The 23,790-nt window shown below is 42.1% G+C and overlaps 1 pseudogene; it reads right to left on the bottom strand.

The window, feature by feature from the left end:
• Nucleotides 1-714: 714 nt before the first annotated feature.
• On the bottom strand, nt 715-2,701 carry LOC142652649 (uncharacterized; annotated as a pseudogene).
• Nucleotides 2,702-23,790: the final 21,089 nt, after the last annotated feature.

The following is a 23,790-nucleotide window of genomic DNA, read 5'->3' as shown; positions in this document are numbered from 1 at the left end:
AACACCAAGACGACATCTCCCGTGTCAGTATTGTTTCCATGCAAGTCCTGCAGAGTTCGATCCAGAGCTTCAAGCGCCAACTTGTGTGCCATCGTGCATTCATCCCAGACAATCATCAGACATTCTTGTAGGACATTTGCCACACCAGTACCTTTGCTGACATTACAAACAGGAGACGCATCTCGAGTCAAGTTGAGCGGTAATTTGAATGCTGAATGGGCAGTTCTGCCACCATCAAGCGATGTTGCCGCAATGCCTGAGGAAGCAACAGCCAGAGCAATCCTGGATTGTTGTCGAATCTTTGCCAACAATAGGTTTATGACAAACGTCTTTCCTGTTCCACCAGGAGCATCCAAGAAGACAATACCACCGGTGTTTTTCACAACCATGTCCAAGATCTGATTGTACGCCGTTGTTTGGTCAGCAACCACAAGAGGTTAATTCATTGCAAGATAAGTCTCCAGAGCGCTCATGTCATAGCCTATTTCTCAAAGCAATTCCTGTCCAAGTCTTTTGTAGTTGTTCCTTTCCGTTGCGGAAAGTCCCAGTTTCTTAAGTCTCTTTCCAACCATCATGAGGGTCTTTTCTTCAAGTAGGATCAATGACATGTTGAACATTTGCGGAGTACAGCTGTCCAATTGGAGTCCCGGGTTTTGCCATCGTGCTTGCAGAAGAACATCCTCCGAGAGGTGCTCTTTGTACTTTTCCCACAGTTCAAGTGGCTTGGATGGTCCACACGTCGTGAGTATGACAGCAAATAGGTTTCGTAAGCTTGCTGGTAATTTGGCAGTTTGCTGCTTCCTCTAAAGTCTTGTCCCAATGAGAATCACTCTCAAGTAGTCCCCTTTCTTGACATGCTTGCCAATAGGTTGTACAAACATGGTCGCCAACAGTCTTGAGGCTAACAAACGATGTCGGGCCTGCTACTGTGTGGAGAAGCAACTCGTGGTTGTTTGGGTGCACTGTGTAGACTCTGCCAAGAGCATCACTTGACTTGATTCCAACATGACCTTCAACTGGTGTTCCTTGGACTCTTCGCTTGAAAACTCTTGTAGATTTATTCCACGTATAATACTTTGGAACATCACAGTATAGGAGTGTCGTTGCAAAGTCATCTTGTTGGCAAAGCTTGAAGAATGCTGTCAGCGTGGTGTCTTTGGGCTGCAAAACTTGTTGTGCAGCAGTTTCCTCGGTGAAGTAGACTCTCTGTCCATTTTCCAAGTGGACGTTGAGATGAACTACCGTTGGATAGCGGTCGTGAATTGGAAAGTCCAAAATTCGCCATACAGCCTCATTGCTGCTGATGTAACGTCCAGTTTGGAAGCGATCAATTTCATCAATTGTTCTTTCTTGTCTTTCTTGGGCATTGATTTAATCAGTTGCTCTACCTTGTCTTTCCAAGCCAAATGCTGCGATCCTTTATTGACATATTTGCAGATGTACTTGATAGCCTTAACTGAGTTGCAATATTCAACATTGATGTGAGATTGAAAGGTCTTGGAAAGAAATGGCGAGTAGGGTACAATCCATCTGTTGTCGATGTCCTGGTAACTATTGCCAATCTTCATCTTCATCAATGCAGTGAACCCGCCTTCTCCCACTTTTCTTCTACGATAAAGTGGATAACCATCATCTCCAGACTGAGTTTCATGGATCAGCTGACTTGGGAATCTCTTTGTACAGAAGCCATCTATCATGCATGGGTAGCTTGAATTCAGTCTTCCACATGGTCCATGGACCATGTTATTCATGATGATGTCGAATAGCTTTTGATCTTCTTGTGCATTTGGGATCTCTGCACTAATGACAGAATCGATCTGATTTTGTCGGATCTTCTCCTTCAGCCAGATCAGTATATGTGCGTGTGGCAAACCTCGTTTTTGCTATTCGATTGTGCACATAAAGCATTGAGTTTCTCCAAATACCTTGCCCTTCGTGAGGACATTAATGAACTTGATAACCGTTTGTCGAAAGACTCGGGCTACCAGATCGTGTCTATCAGTCGCCGATTGTTCTGGCAAGAGCTCTTGGCGAATTTCTTTCCATGTTGGGTTGCACGTAAAAGTAATAAAACAGGTCAGGCCTTCCGTATTTTCGCACATATGTCATGGAGTCTTGAGTGTATTTGTGCATATGTCGAGGGCTCCCTGTGAAGCTGGAAGGCAAGATAACCATCTGACCAACATTGCTCGTGTTTCCATCGTTGACGACAGCATCTTGAAGGTGTATATAGATTTCAGCGCGAAGTGCCTTCTGAATGAAACGGATGAAGCGAAGTCGCTCTGTTTCGATTTTGGCATACATATCAACCAAAAAGATGGAAAAGATTTCGGCACATCAAGAGGTGATTTGAATGGCTCGCCCGCATCATAATTCGATAGGCGTAGAAGGCCATGCACAAAACTTTTTTCCCGGCGGTAACATTTACGGTACTTGGATTTGCTTCGAAGATTTGAATATTGTATCCATCTTCGCCTTGCCAAAAGATCAGTGGGTACTGAAGTGCGTCATATGATCGATGGGTTTCAGAAACTCTCTGCAGTTAATTATCACGCTTCTGCAGCACAATATCCCGCTTTTCAAATTCCCCAACGATGACGACAGCAACTTCATTGACAGTTGGTGCATTGTATCGCTGCTCATGCTCTCCTGTTAGCCTTCGGTCAGCCTTGATGACCACTTTGTAGTTATCCGAAGTCATCATTTCCAAAGAGCTCTTGAATATCTCGACATAACAGTGATGTTTGTGGAGCATCTGCTGCAGTTCCAGCAAAATGTCAGCCCAAGTTCCAGGGACATTGCTCTGTCATTGCTGAACTTGAAGCTTTTCATCGCCCATTGAATAAATCTGCAGAAACTTTGGTGGTTCATTGGGCAATGGAAGGTGCGATCCAAGTCGATGGCAAACTTGTCCCTGAATTTTGAAGGTGGGCATGAAGCCTCTCTGTTGAATTTCGTTCACACCAAACAAAGTCATCTGAAAGCAAGAGTTGTAGCGCCTCAACTTTCCCAGAAAGTGCTTGGTTTGGGGAGTGTTCGCAGTCATCAGTGACTTGAGTGGTTCTGGTGGTGCAGTAAGTGGGGGTATTTGAACCTTGCCAGCAGAGCAGCACATGACAGGTGGCTCTGACTTCCACTTCTGGGCTTCATAATGTTCACAGGTCGTGTCCATGTTTCCAATATTGACCAAGTCGTGCAGATCATATTCAATTGTTGGGTCGTATTGCATACCAGCTTTGTTCATGCAATCCCAAGATGTTCGTCGAGAAACAATATTTCTTGCGCCTTGTGCTCGAACCCGACGATCATTCGCTTGAGGTGTTTCTTCAGCTCTTGCGGTTGCTTGTCGCAATCTTTGATCTGCAAGCCAAGCATTGGTCATTTCTGGCGTTTCTGCTGCTCAACGTATTCTTTGATCCAAGTGTCGACCTTCTCTTTGTTCAGGAGTTTTACTTTTGGGAGCCATGGTCAGTGAAAAGTAAATTTAAGTAAAAGTGACTTTCAAACCAATCAAAAGTGGCAAAAGGAGGCAAACTTTGTTCGATGTCCAATGCAATCACAAGTCGCTATTGGTTTGTTTTTCAACCAATCAAAGTGACTTTTAAACCAATCAAAATCTGCAAAAGGAGGCAAACTTTGTGAAATGTCCAATACAATAAAAAATCGCTACTGGTTTGTTTTACAACCAATAAAAAATTGTGTTGGTTTGTTTTTCAACCTATCAAGAATCGCTATTGGTTAGCTTTTCAACCAATCAAAAATCACGATCAGGCAAGTGTGTACTTCGATGCAAATTGAAAAGTGAATGGCAGTGAAAAGTAAATTTCAGTAAAAGTGACTTTCAGTAAAAGCGATTTTTAATCGAATCGAAAATCGCAAAAGGAGGCAAACTTTGTTCAATGTCCAATCAAAAATAGCTATTCCCTGATTGGGCTTCAAACAAACACATTTTATATAGTTCTATCCAGTATCAGGCTGCTCACACCAACTGCCTTTGACTGTAACAAGATGGCTGCCATCACCATAGTAACCAGCACAGCACATTGAGCCGCATTTATCAAAACTGTTTAATAGAAAAACATATCCTGTGGCCCATAGCAACCAATCAAAGCTCAGCTTTAATTTTTTTTACCACTTCGCTGGAAATATGAAAGCTGCACTGTGATTGGTTGCTATGGTCAACAAATCCAGTTTTTCTATTAGACAGTTGTGTTAAATGAGGTTCAATCTTCTCCCATAAGTTCCAAGATGTCTGCCATTGTAACCAGCACAACACATTGTTCCCATATAAGGCACAAGATGGATGGTAGCACCATAGCAACCAGCACAATGCATTCTTCTGCCATAAGCCCCAAGATGGCTGCTATCACCATAGTAACCAGCACAACACATTCTTCTCATATAAACTACAGTGGCTCTCATTATGAGACATATATAACATTGTAATTTTCAGAAAACACTAACATTGAAAGACTAATTTATAACCAAAAGAATTGTCTGTAACATGGATAGAAAAATGAACATTATAATGGATTGTGTCCATAATAAATCTGGAGACATTTCCATTACAGAGACGTCCCGTTACTGCACATAGCGTTAGTGTGTGGATGAACAAATAGGTTATAATCTCACTCATACCCCTCCCCCGTACTATTTATCATTACCAATCAACCCAAATCCATAGTAGCAAAGCATTGATGATTTGCCCCCTTTCTGCCTGAAAACAAAAATTTGCATAAACACCAACTTTCCTAACCCGGCTTGCTAGACTGTCTCCCACAAAACGGGGTCTGTTGGCAAATATACCAAAATACACAACCTGCCTTTATATACTAATCTTTATCCAGTATAGTAGAAGGACTGTGATATATCCCATGTTACATGTAGGAAGTTGTTCTGATCATGTCCCAGGAAAACACAGCAGAGATGGCTTCTCTTTGTTTCAGGAGATGGAGTACGGTCTTGTGAGGAATATTGTGCATACTCTCCTGGATGTGGAGTCTGGTGGCAGCAGGCGGTGTATTAGATGTGTGTCTGGCCTCTGAATAATATACCGGGAGGCAGATTATGATGTCAGCAGCAGCAGTGTGACATCACTCTGGTTGTTACATCCCTACCAGCAGCCAATCAGGTAAGCTTTTATAATTTCCAAAGCAGGTATTAAAAATCCAAGCAGCGATCTGATTGGTTGTTATGGCTTACAGATGACGTGATCCATTTTAAACCAATGAAAAATCGGGCTTCAAACAAACTTTCGAAAATATATAATAGATAATCTGTGGATTTCTAAACAAAAACAATATAGAAGGGGGAAAAAACGAAGCGCCTTTGAGTACGGTACATGAATTATTTAGTTTTATAGAATGTAAAGATCTCTCCGGGGATATAATTCAAATCTGGCTCCTGTTTTTAGATGAATGATAGCATAACCATGCATTCTAGATTCATAGAAAACAAATGGAAGTTAATAACCTAACCACCAGATGTTCGCCTAAGCAGATTTAGCTGAAATAGCATTTATTTAGCAGTAAAAAATGCAAGACTTAAATGAAATGACTTGTAAAGGTTTCAAAGTAGGCAGGGTAGTCATGCATTTTAAATAGATCAATCACATCACTTAAAATGTGTAATGGGAAACAAGTTTTCTATCCCTATTGAGATCACTTTGTTTTCTGTATTGTAGTTTTAAACAATGTAAAATAAATTTCAATTTTTTGGTAAATCTATAATCATTTGAACAACAAAGGTTTTAACTCTGTAATAACCAAAATATATGTACCTTGATAAATTATAACAGAAGGTAGAGATAAGTCAATAGGAGTGAAATTAACAATATTTGATGTTATTATATACATTTCTTATTGCACTCCACCTTCCCATCAAAACCGCAGCATGATACAGTGGCTTGTATAACTTAAAGGATATGTATACCCTCGCAACCAATTGAACACAAACTCTGTGTATACTACCTCACATCAAAATTGGGTATAAATCTCCTATAATACGCCTCAATGACTAGGAATGCTCTTACCTGTTTCTTGGTGCAAGGGTGGGGTCAACTCTGGATAGCATCTATTTTGTTCAATTGAGGTTTGATTACTCCTCTTCCCACACTATACCCCAGATATCAGGCTTCCTGTTGGCCAATAGCACACTTCTCTGGATTGACTGTGAACCCCGCCTTTCTGAGAGAATCAAGAACAGCCTAGACTTTACTCAGATGACTTGCCCAGTCTGTACTGAAAAGGACAATATCATCTAGATATGCTGCAGAAAATTCCCTATGGGGTTTCAGTATCCTATCTATGGCCCTCTGGAAAGTAGCTGGAGCTCCATCCAAACCAAAGGGCATTTTGTTATATTGGAACAAACCCTCAGGGGTAGAGAAAGCAGTTTTCTCTTTGGCATCCTTAGATAGAGGTATCTGCCAATAAACTTTTGTTAAGTCAAGGGTTGTGATATACCTTGCTGGACCCAACTTCTCGATCAATTCATCTACCCGAGGCATTGGGTAAGCATCAAATTTGGAGACCTCATTCAATTTTCTGAAATTATTACAAAAACGCCAGGTACCATCGGGTTTTGGCACTAACACAATGGAACTACACCACCCACTTGTGGACTACTCAATGACGCCAAGATCTACCATTTTTTTAACTTCGGCAGCTACCACCTCTCTGCGGGCCTCAGGAATTCTGTAAGGCTTGAGATTGACCTGGACATGGGGTTCTGTCAGAATCTCATGTTTAATTACATCAGTAACCCCTGGCAACCCAGAAAAACATCCCTGTTTCCTTGCAAAAACTCTTTTACTTACTGTTTCTGATGGTATGAGAGAGCATCTGCTACCTTAACCTTTTTAATTTGCTCATTAGTGTCCTTCTGGGGTATTTGTTTGCAGCTAACGGCTCTCTATTTTTCCATGGATTAAGAAGATTTACATGGTACACCTGACATTGCTTCCGTTTAGAGGGTTGGTACACCTTATAGTTAACTACCCCCACTTTGTCCACACATCTCAAAAGGCCCTTGCCACTTGGCAAGAAATTTACTTTGCACTGTGGGAACTAATACCAACACTCTGTCTCCTGGGCTGAATTATCTGACATTAGCATTCCTGTTGTACAGCCTACTTTGGGACTCCTGTGCCCTACTTTGGGACTCCTGCGCTTTCTGCAGATGTTCCTTTACAATAGGCATTACATTTGACATTCACTCTTGCATTTGGATTACATGTTCAACCACACTTTTAAAGTGGGTGGTTTCTTGTTCCCAGGCCTCCTTAACAATATCTAGCAATCCCTGGGGTGTCTACCATAAACTAATTCAAAGGGTGAAAACCCATTGGAGGCTTGAGGCACCTCTTTTAAAACAAATAACAGAAATGGGAGTAAATTATCCCAATCCCGTCCATCTTTTGCCACAACTCTCGTTAACATGCCTTTTAAGGTCTTGTTAAATCTCTCAACCAGACCATCTGTTTGCGGGTGGTAGACAGATGTGCGGAGATGTTTAATTTGAAACCTTTTTCACAATTCCTTCATTACCCTTGCCATGATTGGTGTTTCTTGGTCAGTAAGTATCTCTTTAGGGAGACCAGTTCTGGTGAACATATGGAATAACTCGCTAGCAATAGTTTTTGAGGAGGTGTTCCTTAAAGGGATAGCCTCCGAATACTGGGTAGCGTAATCTATATATTGATGTCCTCTAGAGGATCGGACTAAAGGGCCTACGAGGTCCTTAGCTATGCATTCAAATGGTACCTCAATAATTGGGAACGGCACCAGAGGGTTCAGAAAATGAGACATGGAAGCGGTTATTTGACAGGTGGGACATGATTCACAGAGTTCTTTTACTTCTCTGTAAACCCCAGGCCAGTAGAATCATTGTAAAACCCGCTCCTGGGTCTTATCGGCTCCAAGGTGTCCCCCTAGTGCATGAGTATGGGCCAGGTCTAACACCTGCCGTCTGTATGACTGGGGCACTAGCAGCTGCTCTACCACCTCATCGCGTATTTTGGTTACTTTATATAACAGATCACCATTGAACGAAAAATGAGGGAACTTGGCATCAGCTTCCCGCTGTTGTGGTACACCATTCAGGACCGTTATTATGGTCTCTAGCATTCTTTAAAGTAGGGCCTTTCATCCGAGCCGTACCGAAATTATCATGTGACACCCCTAAATAAGAGAGGTTCTGCTCAGAACAATTGTCCTCAATTTCTTCACCAGCAAACACGGCTAGTGGTGACTGACTCTGCTCGTCAGGGTATACAATTTCTACAGTTTCAGGTAGATTACTGGTTGCAGTTTCACCAGTATTCATCAACGCATCAACCACGTGGTTACTATTGACTCCCACAGACTCAAGAGAGCTTGTGCCCTGTTCCCAAAGTTGCCAGAATAAGACACAGTCCCGACCTATAATCAGTTCATGCAACAGGTTTTCTACAACCCCTACTTCTTGGTCATGAATCCCACAGAGGGTTTCCAAGGTTATCTTGGCAATGGAGTACTGTTTGGTGTCCCCATGTATGCAAATCATGCTCACATGCTTGCGGGGAGTAAAAACTTCGTGGGGAACATTTTCATTAAGTAAGGTAACTAGACTACCAGAATCCAGTAAGGCAACTACGTCCTGGCCATTTACGGCCACCAGACATTCCTGGAAACCTGCTGTAACCCAGAGTTTCGCAGGGTGAGCACACAATGATCGCCGCTGAGCCATTTCGCAAACCATTGGCTCTGCCTCTGTGGGGCAGTAGGCTGCTAAATGCCCAGGTAGGGGACACTTCCAGCATAGACGATCAGTTGGTCCTCACGTTGGTGGTCTATTAGACTTTGGCGCATCCTGTCCTTGTGGCCGGACACTGAGATATTGCCCAGAAATCCGATCTCCCGCATGTGCAGGTTCATCTGGACTTCTCTTTGTAGAAATAGGGGAAGCATTGGTGCATCGCACAAACCGCTGCGCTTTTGGTTCAGGGCCAAGAAAATCTTCAGTACTAGTGTAACGCTCCACAAGGGAAACAAGCTGGTCCAATGTTTTGGGTTCTCCCTGAGCAACCCACCGATGTATGTCCCGAGGAAGACCACTAACATAGCGGTCCAGTACTATCTTATCCACAATGTCAGAGGGACTCAAAGTTTCTGGTTGGAGCCACTTGCGCACTAGGTGCAAAAGATCAAACATCTGGGAACGTGGCGGCTTGCTTTTTCAAACTGCCAGTCAAGGACTCTGCGAGCCCGTACAGCTAAAGTGACCCCCAGATGAGCCATTACCTCTGCTTTAAGCAAACCATAGTTATTAGCTTGTTCTGAAGTTAGATCAAAATATGCCTTTTGTGGCTCACCAGTTAAATAGGGTGCCAGAACCTCTGCCCATTCACCGAGTGGAAGTTTTTCTCTTTAAGCAAGTCTCTCAAACACAGTGAGGTAGGCCTCTACATCATCATCAGATCTCATCTCTTGTAAAGCACGTTGCACAGCCTTCCTTCCAATTAGACACACAGGAGGCCTTTCCTCCCTTCTTTCTGGGTGAGATATAACAGTTTTTATAAGCACAGCAACTTGTTCCAACAATAGGCGGTTGGTTTCTTGTTGTGCCGCTGTTGCTTGCTGCTGCAAGTTCGCTTGCACGAGTTGCTTAACAAGGTCCTCCATCACGCTTGACTGTCTTTGTAGGATAGTAGCAGCCTTCAGCCAGGACATAAGTAGCTTGCAGATTTCAAAACAGACAAGTTTCCATGCCTTTGCCCCTAACAACAGTGCCCGCATCCTCCACTAATTGTCAGGAACCGGGGATTCAGGGGGGCTCAGATAGCATGCAAAACAGTTCTAGAGGTAGGCACACCAAAGCTGTGACAGTTTATTTGCAAATAAAGTATAACAAAGTTTCACTCTTTACAGCAATCAAGTCAACATTTCATCCTTACTTCAGGTATTAAACCGTAACAAAACAAATACGGGTTTCTCTCACCCAGAGATGGCCACGAAAGTCCAGTCTTTGGTTAGGCTGGGTTCACACGACCTATTTTCAGACGTAAACGAGGCATATTATGCCTCGTTTTACGTCTGAAAATAGGGCTACAATACGTCGGCAAACATCTGCCCATTCATTTGAATGGGTTTGCCGACGTACTGTGCAGACAACCTGTCATTTACGCGTCGTCGTTTGACAGCTGTCAAACGACGACGCGTAAAAATACAGCCTCATCAAAAGAAGTGCAGGACACTTCTTTCAGACATAATTTGAGCCGTACTTCATTGAACTCAATGAAGCACAGCTCAAAATTTACGGCTGTCAGAGAAGCCTCGCAAAATGCGAGGAGGAGGAATTATGGCTGAAACGAGGCAGCTGTTTTCTCCTGAAAACAGTCTGTCATTTCTGCCGTAAAAGCCTGCTACCGTGTGCACATACCCTTAGAGTCTCATACAGGAGTCCTTTTTCCTCTCAGGAGCATTTAGCACACATAGCTCTTCATTCTCAGTGCAGAGTGAGGCTGGATTCACACGAGCATGTTCGGTCCGTAAAGGACGGAACGTATTTCGGCTGGAAGTCCCGGACCGAACACACTGCAGGGAGCCGGGCTCCTAGCATCATAGGTATGTACGACGCTAGGAGTGCCTGCCTCTCCGTGGAACTACTGTCCCGTACTGAAAACATGATTACAGTACGGGACAGTTGTCCCACAGCAAGGCAGGGACTCCTAGCGTCGTACATAACTATGATGCTAGGAGCCCAGCTCCCTGCAGTGTGTTCGGTCCGGGACTTGCGGCCGAAATACGTTCCGTCCTTTACGGACCGAACATGCTCGTGTGAATCCAGCCTGAGAGTCAGCACCCAGCAGCTCACACACATGAGTAGCCACACCTTATTAAATAGAGCAACCTGGGTGGGATGTACCTGCTTTCAATAATTAACCCCTTCGGCTCCTGACAACACACATATGACCTTCCATTTAGTAACAGCCAAGGATGTACAATTTTAAGTTTTCGGTTTCCAAAATAACACTTTTTTTTTTTAACTTCATACAAATAAGTATTCACACTGTACTTATAACTGTAAGCTTACATCATATAATGATATACATATGTAGAAGGTTTATCTTAACTTTGATATCTTACTGCAGTGTGACATCGCATAACAAAAGCCATTGAAAAAGTTAGTTTTTTGTCAAAATGTATTTAATGCGTCAAATAAAGAATGTCTCGTTCAGTATTAACATTTTTTTTGTAGACAAGCCAAAAAGGATATATATCTCATATATATATATATATATATATATATATATATATATATATCTATATAAATCCCAATTTTTTTTTATTAGGATACAATCATTAAAATCTACATAATGTAACATTGTCCAACTGAGGAGCACATGCAAACAACAGAAAAAAAACAAGACCCAGTAGCCGAAACTATGTATAAAAGTATTAATGCTAAACAGTTCTGGAAACCGTTTGCACCGCATCCATCACCATTGAAATCAATGGTGATGCAAATGGAAACCTATGGTTTCCATTTGTTTCAGTCAGGGTTCCGTACTGACGGAAAGCTCCAACGGAACGCCAGAACGGAGCCCTGACGCAGATGTGAACGAAGCCATAGCTGTATACATTTAACCCGTTTCCGACATTTGTCATAAGTATACGCCTTGGAAAGATAGTGCTTCCCGCAATATACTTACGGCAAATGTATGGCACAGGCTCAAAAGCTGAGTCTGTGCTATCATCCCAGGGTGTCAGCAGTATGTTAATGCTCACACCCTGCTGTAATAGCAGGGACCAAAGTTAGCTCCAATCCGCGCCATTAACCCCTTAAATTCAGCGATCAAAAGCGACGGGGTGCCGATGGCTACAATGTCGACCGGAGGACTAACACTGGCCTTCCGGTCTGCCTAGTAAGGAAGCCAATTAGGACCCACCAGAGGTGGGGCCTAAAAGTCTTCCGGTGCCGACGGCAAGATTGCCTGGGCTCAGAAATTGATCCTACGTCATCAGCGGCAAGTGTCAGCTAAATCCTATCCCTGCCATTAACCCCTTAGATGCAGCGATCAAAAACGATCACTGCATCTTAGTGGTTTGTAGCAATTCGGCAGCCCTGTGATGCGATCACAGTGCTGCTATGGCAACAGGGGGCAGAACAATGGCATCTTGGTCTGAGATTACGGAAGCCGGAGGCGGAGCCTTATCGTCTTGCTGTCAATGAACGACTGACAGTTCTAATACATTGCACTATATAGGTAATGTAATGCATTAGAACACAAATCAGACAATTGGACCTTCAAGTCCGCTAGTGGGACTAATAAAAAGTGTAAAAAAAAGGGTAAAAATTTTTTTAAAAAAAAAGTGAAAGAAAAAATTGTCAAAAATAAAAGTTTCAAGTAATAAAATAAAACCCAATCACCCTTTTTCCCTGATCAAGTCCTTTATTATTGAAAAAAATAAATAAACCATATATATTATGTTATTTATTCCACGCGGCGAACGTCGTAGATAAAAAAAACTCAAAAACAATGCCAGAATTGCTGTTTTTTGGTCACTTTGCCTTAGGCCTCATGCACATGACCGTATTTTTGTCCACCCGTAAATACTGGCGTAAATACGGGTCCTTGGTCACACGTATTCGACCCGTATTGCACCAGTATTTACGGACCCGTGCCCGTAAATACGGGTCCGGTGTCACCCGTATTCCACCCGTATTTACGGCCACGTTTTTGGCTGCAAAATTGCACTGCACTAATCGGCAGCCCTTCTCTCTATCAGTGCAGGATAGAGAGAAGGGGCAGCCCTTTCCGTAATAAAAGTAAAAATTCATACTTACCCGTCCGTTGTCTTGGTGACGCGTCCCTCTCTTGACATTCAGTTCGACCTCCCTGGATGACGCGGCAGTCCATGTGACCGCTGCAGCCAGTGATTGGCCTGTGATTGGCTGCAGCGGTCACATGGGCTGTAACGTTATCCCAGGAGGCCGGACTGGAGGAAGAAGCAGGGAGTTCTGGGTAAGTATGAACGTCTTTTTTTTTTTTTACAGCTTTATCTATATTGTGATCGGTAGCCATTGTCCAGGGTGCTGAAACAGTTACTGCCGATCGCTTAACTCTTTCAGCACCCTGGACAGTGACTATTTACTGACGTTGTCTAGCAACGCTCCCGTAATTACGGGTGCACACACATAGTCACCCGTAATTACGGGAGCTCCATAGACTTCTATGGGCTGCCCGTGCCGTAATTACGGCCTGAAATAGGACATGTTCTATCTTTTTCAACCGCACGGGCACCTTCCCGTAAGCATACGGGGAGGTACCCGTTGCCAATAGAAATCTATGGACCCGTAATTACGGGAGTTTTTACGGTCATGTGCATGGGGCCTTACAGCTCCGTCGACTAAGAAATTAAAAAGTTATGGTTCTCACAACATGGCGACAGAAAAAATACATTATTTTTACAAAAGTCATTTTATTGTGCAAAAAGCTCTAAAACATAAAAAAAAGTGCTATAAATTCGTTATTGCCGGAATCGTACTGACCCGCAGAATAAAGTTAACATGTAATTTATAACGCATGATGAACGATGTATAAAAACATACTAAAAAACTAAGCCAGAATTGCTGTTTTTTGGTCACCTTGCCTTTCAAAATAGGAAATAAAGTAATAAAAAAGTTGCATGTACCCCAAAATGGTACCAATAAAATCTATAGATAGTCCTGCAAAAAAACAGCCCTCAAACCAGAATGACTATGAAAAAATAAAATAAGTTACGACTCCTATAAGCCAGTAAAGAAAAATATGCAGTTGTGCAGGCCCGAGGGGAACATTTCTTCTGTTTCAAGAAGCTATTTATCAAGGCCCTAAAATTAGGGAACCAGGAAAGGGAGGGCCCAAACATATCTGCTGGAAGCTAGGGCACCCGTATTATACCAGGACAACACTTCCCAGCAAAATTACCCAAACTTCAAAGGTGCGGAGTGGGGACCAAATGGAAGATTAGAAAGGACACAGTTTATCAGTGCGACACTGGCCTGTGCAGAAAGGATTGCTTCACAGCGTAACACACATCTAATGATTATTAACCCCTTCCCACTTTGGCCACTTTTGACCTTACTGACAGAGCCTCATTTTTCAAATCTGACATGTTTCAATTTATGTGGTAATATCTTCGGAATGCTTTCACCTATCCAAGCAATTCTGAGAGTGTTTTCTCGAGACACATTGGACTTTATGTTACTGGCAAAATTTGCTCAATACATTCAGTATTTAATTGTGAAAAACACCAAAATTTTGTGAAAAATTGCAAAAATTTGCATTTTTCTAAATTTAAATGTATCTGCTTGTAAGACAGATAGTTATACCACACAAAATAGTTGTTAATTAACATCCTCCATATGTCTACTTTAGATTGGCATTGTTTTCTGAATATCGTTTTATTTTTCTAGGACGTTACAGAACTTTAGCTGCAATTTTTCACATTTTCAAGAGAATTTCAAAAGGCTATTTTTACAGGGGCCAGTTCAGTTGTGAAGTGGCTTTGAGGGCTTTATATATTAGAAACCCCCAATAAGTCACCACATTTTAAAAACTTCACCCCTCAAAGTATTCAAAACAGCATTTATAAAGTTTCTTAACCCTTTAGACGTTTCACAGGAATTGAAACAAAGTAGAGGTGAAATTTACAAACGTCACTTTTTTTTGCAGAAATTCATTTTTAATCCATTTTTTTTGTAACACAGAAGTTTTTACCAGAGAAATGCAACTCGATATTTATTGCCCAGAGTCTGCAATTTTTAGAAATATCCCATATGCGGCCCTAGTGTGCTAATGGACTGAAGCACCGGCCTCAGAAGCAAAGGAGTACCTAGCAGATTTTGGGGCCTCCTTTTTATTAGAAAATATTTTAGGCACCGTGTCAGGTTTGAAGGGCTCTTGGGGTGCCAAAACAGTGGAAATCCCCAAAAAGTGACCCCATTTTGGAAACTAGACCCCTGAAGGAAATTATCTAGGGGTATAGTGAGCATTTTGACCCCACAGGTTTATTGCAGAAATTATTGGAAGTAGGCCGTGAAAATTAAAATTTACATTCTTTCAAAGAAAATGTAGGTTTAGCTATTTTTTTTCTCATTTCCACAAGAACTAAAGGAGAAAAAACACCACAACGTTTGTAAAGCAATTTCTCCCGAGTAAAACAATGCCCCACATGTGGTCCTAAATGACTGTTTGCACACAAGACAGGGCTTTGAAGGGAAAGAGCGCCATTTGGCTTTTGGAGCTCAAATTTAGCAAGAATGGTTTGTGGAGGCCAGGTGGCATTTGCAAAGCCCCCGAAGGGACAAAACAGTGGAAACCCCCACAAGTGACCCCATTTTCGAAACTACACCACTTGAGAAATTCATCTAGCGGTGTAGTGAGTATTTTGACCCCACAGGGGTTTTATAGATTTTATTAGAGATGGGCAGTGAAAATAAAAACAATCCTTTTTCTTCAATAAGACATAGCTTTAGCTCAAAATTTTTAATTTTTTCAACAAATAAAGGAAAAAAAGAACACCAACATTTGTAAAGCAACTTCTCTTGAGTATGGTAATACCCCTTATGTGGTCATAAACTGCTGTTTGGGCACACGGCAAGGATCAGAAGAGAAGGAGCGCCATTTGGCTTTTGGAGTACAGATTTTGCTGGATTGATTTCTTGGAACCATTTCGCATTTGCAAAGCCCCTAAGGTACCAGTATAGTTGAAACTCCCCAAAAGTTACTCCATTCACAAAACTACACCCCTTGAATAATTCATCTAGGGGTGTAGTGAGCATTTTGACCCCACAGATTTTTCATAGATTTTATTAGGATTGGGCAGTGAAAACAAAAAAAAAAATTTTTTCTTCAATAAGATGTAGATTTAGCTCAAAATTTATCATTTTCTCAAGAAATAAAAGAAAAAAAGAACCACAATGTTTGTAAAGAAATTTCTCCTAAGTACGGCAATACCCCATATGTGGTCATAAACTGTTGTTTTGGCACACGGTAGGGCTCAGAAAGGAAGGAGTGCCATTTGGCTTTTGGAGTTCAGAATTTGCTGGATATGTTTCTGGTCGCTATGTTGCATTTGCAAAGCCCCTGTGGGACCAAAACAGTGGAAACCCCCCACAAGTGACCCCATTTTGGAAACTACACCCCTCAAGGTATTCACCTAGGGGTGTATAGCGAGCATGTTAAGGTGTAGCTGAACATTTGACAAACTTCTGACATGTCATAGTGACATGTCAGAAGTTTGAATTGGTGGGGGTGCGAGCACTGAGACCCCCACCAATCGCTAGAACAAAGCAGCTGAAGTGCTCGTGTGAGCGCTCATCCGCTTCGTGTCTGTTCAGCTTTTTCTGGAAACAAATGTATCGGTGTACGGACTCAATAGAATGTCTATGAGCCCTTACTCCGATACATTGGCTTTCCAGAAAAAGCCAAACAGACACGAAGCAGCAGAGCGCTCACACGAGCACTTCAGCTGCTTCGTTCTAGCGATTGGTGGGGGTCTCAGTACTCGGACCCCCATCACTATGACATGTCAGAAGTTTGTCAAACGTTTAGCTACACTTTAACCACGCAGGTGCTTTTCAGAAATTATTGTGCTCTCGATGTTGCAGAGTGAAAATGGGATTTTTTTCCATAGATATGACAATATGTGGTGCCCAGCTTGTGCCATCATAACAAAACAGCTCTCTAATACTTATGCTGTGTTTCCTGGTTTTAGAATCACACTACATGTGGCCCTAATATTTTGCCTGGACTATCGACAGGGCTCAGGAGTGAAAGAGTACCATGCGAAAATTAGGCCTAATTTGGCAACTTACAAAGTATTGGTTCAAAATTGCAGGGCTCTGATGTGAAATAATAAAGGAAACTGCTGTGAAGTGACCTAATTTTGTAAACTACACCCCTCAAGGCATTTATTAATGGGTGTAATGAGCATTTTCACCCTACAGGTCTTTTCCATAAATGATTGTGCTGCAGATGGTGCTGTAATGTCAGGGAAGGGGAGAAGATAGGTGAGCCCTAATCTACCCGCCACTCAGTCCCTGCCTACTTGCACAGCCCGTCCTAGGCGACGGTGTACAATTGGGCGGCAGTCCCTATGCTCAATATGTGCACGACACACAAACAAGACAAGGGTACACAAAAACAAAGGGAAGTGGGGCAGTTGCCCACGGCAACACCGTGAGCAACAGAGTAGTGGACGAGCCGAGTCAAACCAGGAGTGTACGAGGTAACAAAAGAAGAGCAGGAGAATAGTCAGTCAAGCCAGGGTCAATATGAAGCAGAGGTCAATGGTAACAGCAGGAACAGCAGAGCCAGGAAACAGGAGAATCACAGGCAAAGGACAAGCAGCAAATGAAGGTATAAGTAGACCAAGGGCGGGAGCTTGAACCGTCTGGCCAGGCTGCGATAGGCTCTCCCACTCCTCAGCCTACCAGCCTGAGTGGTAGCAGATCGAGTCACTCTAGCAGACCTAGGAACAGATAAAGGCTGATTAACCATGGGCGTCGACACAGAAGCTGTGTCAGGCAAATCCTTTACAGTTGCAAAGTAAAAATTTACATTTTTCCCTAGATATGTAATTCCAGTGGGAAATATGTTGTGCCCAGCTTGTGCCACTGGAGACACACACCCCACAAATTGTTAAAAGGGTTCTCTCGGGTATAGCGATGCCATATATGTGGTAGTAAACTGCTGTTTGGGCACACTCTAGGGCTCAGAAGGGAAGGACCGCCATTTAGCTTTTGGAGCGTGGAATTTGCTTGGTAGTAGTTTTGTTTGAGTTTTGCTGGTGTTTCAGTTTATAATGTGGGGGTACATGTAAGCTGGGCAGAGTACATCAGGGGCATAGTCAGGTGGTACAATAATGGGGTAAACAATAAAATAATCCATAAATATTTGTTACGCTGTGAAGCAATCCTTTATGCGCAGGCCAGTGTCGCACTGATAAATGTCCTTTCTTATCCACAACTTTGGTCCACACTCCGCACCTTTGGAGGTTGGGGTATTTAGCTGGGAAGTGTTGTCCTGGTATAAAACGGGCACCATCGCCTCCAGCAGATATGTTTGGGCCCTACCCTTCCTGGTTCCCTAATTTTTGAGCCTTGATAAATTGCCACTCGAAACAGAAGAAATGTTCCCCTCGGGCCTGCTCAACCGCATATTTTTATTTCCTGACTTATTGGAGCCTTAACTTATTTTAATTTATCATAGACGTAGTAGTATGAGGTCTGTTATTTTGCGGGATGAGCTGTAGTTATTATTGGTACAATTTTGGAGTACATGCAGCTTTTTGGCATTCTGGCAGAGTTACTTCGTTTTTTTTATACAGAGTTCACCACAGGTCATAAATGACATGTTAACTTTATTCTGCGGGTCAGTACGATTCCGGCGATACCAAATGTATAGCACTTTTTTATGTTTTTTACAACTTTTTGCACAATAAAATTACTTTTGTAAAAAGAATGTATTTTTTCTGTCGCCAAGTTATAAGAGCAATAACTTTTTAATTTTTTTGTTGACGGAGCTGTATGGGGTTTGTTTTTTGCAAGACGAGCTATAGTGTTTATAGGTACCATTTTTGGATACATGCGACTTTTTGGTCACTTTTTATTTAAATTTTTGGAAGACAAAGTGGCCAAAAAAACAGCAATTCTGACATTATATTTTAGTTTTTTTTTTACGCCGTTCACTGCGCGGGACAAATAACATACTTTTTTTTATAGTTCAGGTCGTTATGGATGCTGCGATATTTATGGTTTTATTATTTTTTTTCAATAAATGACTTGATAAGGGAAAAAGGGTGATCGTGTTTTATGTTATTACTTGAAACTTTTATTTATTTTTTTACAACTTTTATCTTTTCATTTTTCAAACTTTTTTTTACACTTTTCTTTAGTCCCACTCGGGGACTTGAAGGTTCAACTGTTTGATTGATGTTCTAATACATTGCACTACCTATGTAGTGCAGTGTATTAGAACTGTCAGTTGTTCACTGACAGCAAGCCGATCAGGCTCCGGCTCCGGTCGGGGCCTAATCGGCTTCCGTAATGGCAGACAGGAGGTCATTGTTAGGCCTCCTGTTGCCATAGTAGCAGTCAGCATCCTTGCCATCGCATGGCAGGCTGCCGATTTGCTACAAACCACTAAGATGCATCGTTCGCTTTGGATCGCTGCATCTAAGGGGTTAATGGCAGGAATCGGAGCTAGCTCGAGTTCCTGATGTTACATCGGGGTGTCCGCTGTAACATACAGTGGACACTCACTGCTGATGACACCGGCTCAGCTTCTGAGCCGGAAGCTGAGACGGAGCCATCTTGCCGATGGTACCGGAAGCCGAAGCCTTTTCGACCCCGCCCGCGAGCAGGGCATAGGATGCTTGCATTGCTGGCCAGTATCAAGCCTCCGGTTGCCATTGCAGCCACCGGCAACCCAGCGACCACGTTGCTGGGGTTGCCGGTGGCTAAAAACTCCTCACATGCTGCGTTCTCTATTGAACGCAGCATCTGAGGGGTTAATCAGATGGATCGGATGATAGCTCCAGTCCTGGCTGTTACCTCAGGGTGCCAGCTGCAACATACAGCTGGCATCCGGTGGTGATGGTGTGGGCTCAGCTCCTGGGCCCGCACTACCATCGCGACCTAAAGGTACTGCGCTTTTGGGGAAGCCCTGCCCGACAGGGCCGTATATATACGGAGTATGTCGGGAAGGGGTTAATTTATTGTTTGCTTTTTTTACCCCATTATTATACCACCTTATTATGCCCTGATGTATTCCGCACAGCTTACCTTTGCCCCCACATTATAAATTGAAATACCAGTAAAACTCCAAACAAAACTACTACCAAGAAAAATCCACACTCCATAAGCCAAATGGCCTTGCCTCTTCACCCTACAGTGTGCCCAAACAGCAGTTTACTTCCACATATATGGAATTGCCATACCCTGGAGAACCCTTTCAGCAAAGTTTTGCGTGTGTGTCTCTAGTGGCACAAGCTGGGCATGGCATATTTGCCACTGAAATGGCATATCTGGGGAAAAATTGCAATTTTTACTTTGCACCATCCACAGTGCAATCATTTATGGAAAAAAACTAAATGCTCACTACACCCCTTAATAAATGCCTTGAGGGGTGTCATTTCCAAAATGGGGTTTATTTTATTATTTTAGATCACAGCCCTTTAATTGTGAACCAATACTTTGTAAGTCGCCAATTTAGGCCTCAATTTTGCATGGTACTCTTTCACTCCTGAGCCGTGTCGAATGTCCAGGCAAAAGATTAGGACCACATGTAGGGTGTTTCTAAAACCGGGAAACACAGCGTAATAATTAGAGAGCTGTCTTTTTATGGTGACACAAGCTGGGCACCAGATATTTACATATCTATAGAAAAATTGCCATTTTCACTCTGCAACATCGAGTGCACACTAATTTCTGGAAAACACCTGCGTGGTTAACATGCTCACTACACCCTTACGTGAATACCTTGAGGGGTGTAGTTTCCAATATGAGTTCACTTCTGGGGGTTTCCACTGTTTTTGTCCCACAGGGATTTAGCGCCCAGAAACCAATCCAGCAAAATCTGCACTCCAAAAGCCAAATGGTGCTCCTTCCCTTCTGAACCCTACCATGTGCAGAAACAGCAGTGTGTGACCACATTTGGGGTATTGCCGTACTCGAGAGAAATTGCTTTACAAATGTTGTTGTGCTTTTTCTCCTTTTATTTGCTGAGAAAATGAAAAATTTTGAGCTAAACCACGTCTTATTGGAGAAAAAAAAATCTATATTTTCACTGCCCAATTCTAATAAAATCTATGAAACACTTGCAGGGTCAAAATGCTCACTACACCCCTAGTTGAATTCCTCAATGGTTGTAGTTTCCCAAATGGAGTCACTGTGGGGAGTTTCCATTGTTTTAGACCCACAAGGGCTTTGCAAAAGCGACAAGGTGTCAAGAAACCGATCCAGCAAAATGCGTGCTCCAAAAGCCAAATTGCGCTCCGTTCCTTCTGAACCCTACCGTGTGCCCAAACAGCAGTTTATGACCACATATGGGGTATTTCTGTACTCTGGAGAAGTTGCTTTACAAATGTTGGGGTTCTTTTTTCCTTTATTTGTTGAGGAAATTAGACATTTTGAGCTAAAACTACGTCTTATTGAAGCTACGTTTTATTTTCACTGCCCAATTCTACTAAAAACTATGAAACACTTGTGGAGTCAAAATGCTCACTACAGCTCAAATTAATACCTTGTAGTGTGTAGTTTCCAAAATGGGGTATTTTTTGGGGTGTTTCCCTTGTTTTGGCATCACAAGACCTCTTCAAACCTGACATGATGCCTAAAATCATAAAAAGAAAGCCCCAAAATCCAGTAGGTGCTCCTTTGCTTTTGAGGCCTGTGCTTCAGTCCATTCGCACAATCAGGCCACGTGTGGGATATTTTTAAAAACTGCAGAATCTGGTCAATAAACATTGAGTTGCGTTTCTCTGGTAAAACCTTCTGTGTTACAGAAAAAAATGGATTAAAAATGAATTTCTGCAAAAAAAACATGAAATTTGTAAATGTCACCTCTACTTTGCTTTAATTCCTGTTAAACACCTAAACGGTTAAGCAACTTTCTAAATGCTGTTTGGAATACTTTGATGGGTGCAGTTTTTAAAATGGGATGATTTATGAGGGTTTGTATTGTATGGGCTTCTCAAAGCCACTTCACATCTTAACTGGCCCCTGTAAAAATAGGCTTTTGAAATTTTCTTGAAAATGTGAGAAATTTCTTCTAAAGTTCTAAGCCTTGTAACGTCCTAGAAGAATAAAAGGATGTTCAAAAAATGATGCCAAAGTACACATATGGGATATGGCAGAAAAAAGAAGGTTGGAACCAGCGCTGAGAATAGTGAATCTGTTTAAAACAGGAAACTATTTCCAAGTTTTAATATTAATTTGATTAAAAGCAATGAACAGAAAAGTGGTAATGACGGGCAGGTAATGTCCAAGAGTTCAGAGAGTGATGAGAAATAGGCAGTAGCCTACGCGTTTCAGACCCTATCTGGGTCCTTAGTCATGGCTTGTAATTACAAGCCATGACTAAGGACCCAGATAGGGTCTGAAACGCGTAGGCTACCGCCTATTTCTCATCACTCTCTGAACTCTTGGACATTACCTGCCCGTCATTACCACTTTTCTGTTCATTGCTTTTAATCAAATTAATATTAAAACTTGGAAATAGTTTCCTGTTTTAAACAGATTCACTATTCTCAGCGCTGGTTCCAACCTTCTTTTTTCTGCCATATCCCCCGCGTGTGCCGACACGAGGATCCGTGTGCTGACCACCCTACCTGTGACTAGGTGAGCTGGAGGAAATTCTCCCCCTTGTTTTTCTGTACACATATGGGAAACGTTAATTAACAACTATTACAAGCAGATACATTAAAATGTATAAAAATTATAAAAAGTAATTATGTATTATTTTTTTGTTTACTTATTTAGAACATTAACTCATTATTGGGCAATGCACAGAGGAACCAAATAATTAAAAGTTTCCATAATGTGCGTCAATATCAAAACCGTCTAATTTGGAGAATTTTGGATGGCGTCAGATAAATTAAACAAAAAAAAATAGAGCTGAGGGAATTTCCCGAAACTCGTTTCATGGGCGATTTTACCAAATTGGCTGTCCAATTAGATTCGGTCCAAATAAATTCACCGCAATTCACAAGTGTCTCGATTGCCCTGTTTGACTCTCTGATGTCTTCTAGGACTGTATAAAAGTTGGATAGTTATAGAAGACATCAGAGAGTCAAATAGGGCAATCGAGGCACTTGTGATTTAACCCCTAAAATAACATAAATTACCATACTAACCTCCCATGGTTTCCTGTAATGATGCAAGGCTGTCAGGGATGCATTGCTACAACAGACTAGATGAGTATGGAATTTTTTTCTCCTCTTCTGCCCTCTGCCTTTTTCTAATCTGTAAAATATCCGTCATTTTGCCAATTTGTGCACCCGCGAATGTCAAATGTTTTGAATTTCAGGAATTCCGAAACTTTTGAGAAATTCGGACTGAATTTGTGTTGTTTCGATTTTATTTGTTCATCTCTAATAGTGACCATAATTAAGAAGCAGAAGGACCAACTACAGATGTAGCCGTCTTTACCTTGACTTTTAACGCATTAAATAAACAATGGGTAGATCCCTTATCTTGACTTTTTCAATGACGTTTCAATGGCTTTTGTTGTGTGATATCATGCTGCAGCAAGTTATCAGAATCAAGTTAAAGATGGCTACATCTGTATGTTGTTTCCTGCACAATTTCTAGTTATAAGGGTATGGTCCCATGAAGCGGCATCTAAAGCCCTGCTCACTTGCAGTGACTATTTTGCTGGGTATTACCAGCATAATTGTCTGGCCATTGGCCACCGCAAGTCAGCAGAGTGTCGGGCCATATGCGGACGCCACTACGTGGGACCGTACCTTTAGTGACTGATTTGGGTGCTGAAATTGCATATTAATGGCCATCAATCCAGTTCCCTTTTTAACTCTATTTATGGTCTGGGTCCAGGACACCATAAAAAGAAAGGAGCTGGGCCAGAACAGGACTCATGGGAGAACAGCAAGGTAGAAAACAGTACATATTTACCTTTGCTGGAATTTGGTCCACCCTTACCTGTGTTTGAATTAAGAACTCCATTTTTTTCATGAAACAAATGCAATACAATATTGTTAGCATTTATTTTGACAGGTTGCAATTAACATCACAACCATTGGG

The sequence above is a fragment of the Rhinoderma darwinii genome, chromosome 1 (genome assembly GCF_050947455.1).
Source record: "Rhinoderma darwinii isolate aRhiDar2 chromosome 1, aRhiDar2.hap1, whole genome shotgun sequence".
Taxonomy (NCBI): domain Eukaryota; kingdom Metazoa; phylum Chordata; class Amphibia; order Anura; family Rhinodermatidae; genus Rhinoderma; species Rhinoderma darwinii.
This window is presented reverse-complemented; position numbering and strand designations above follow the sequence as displayed.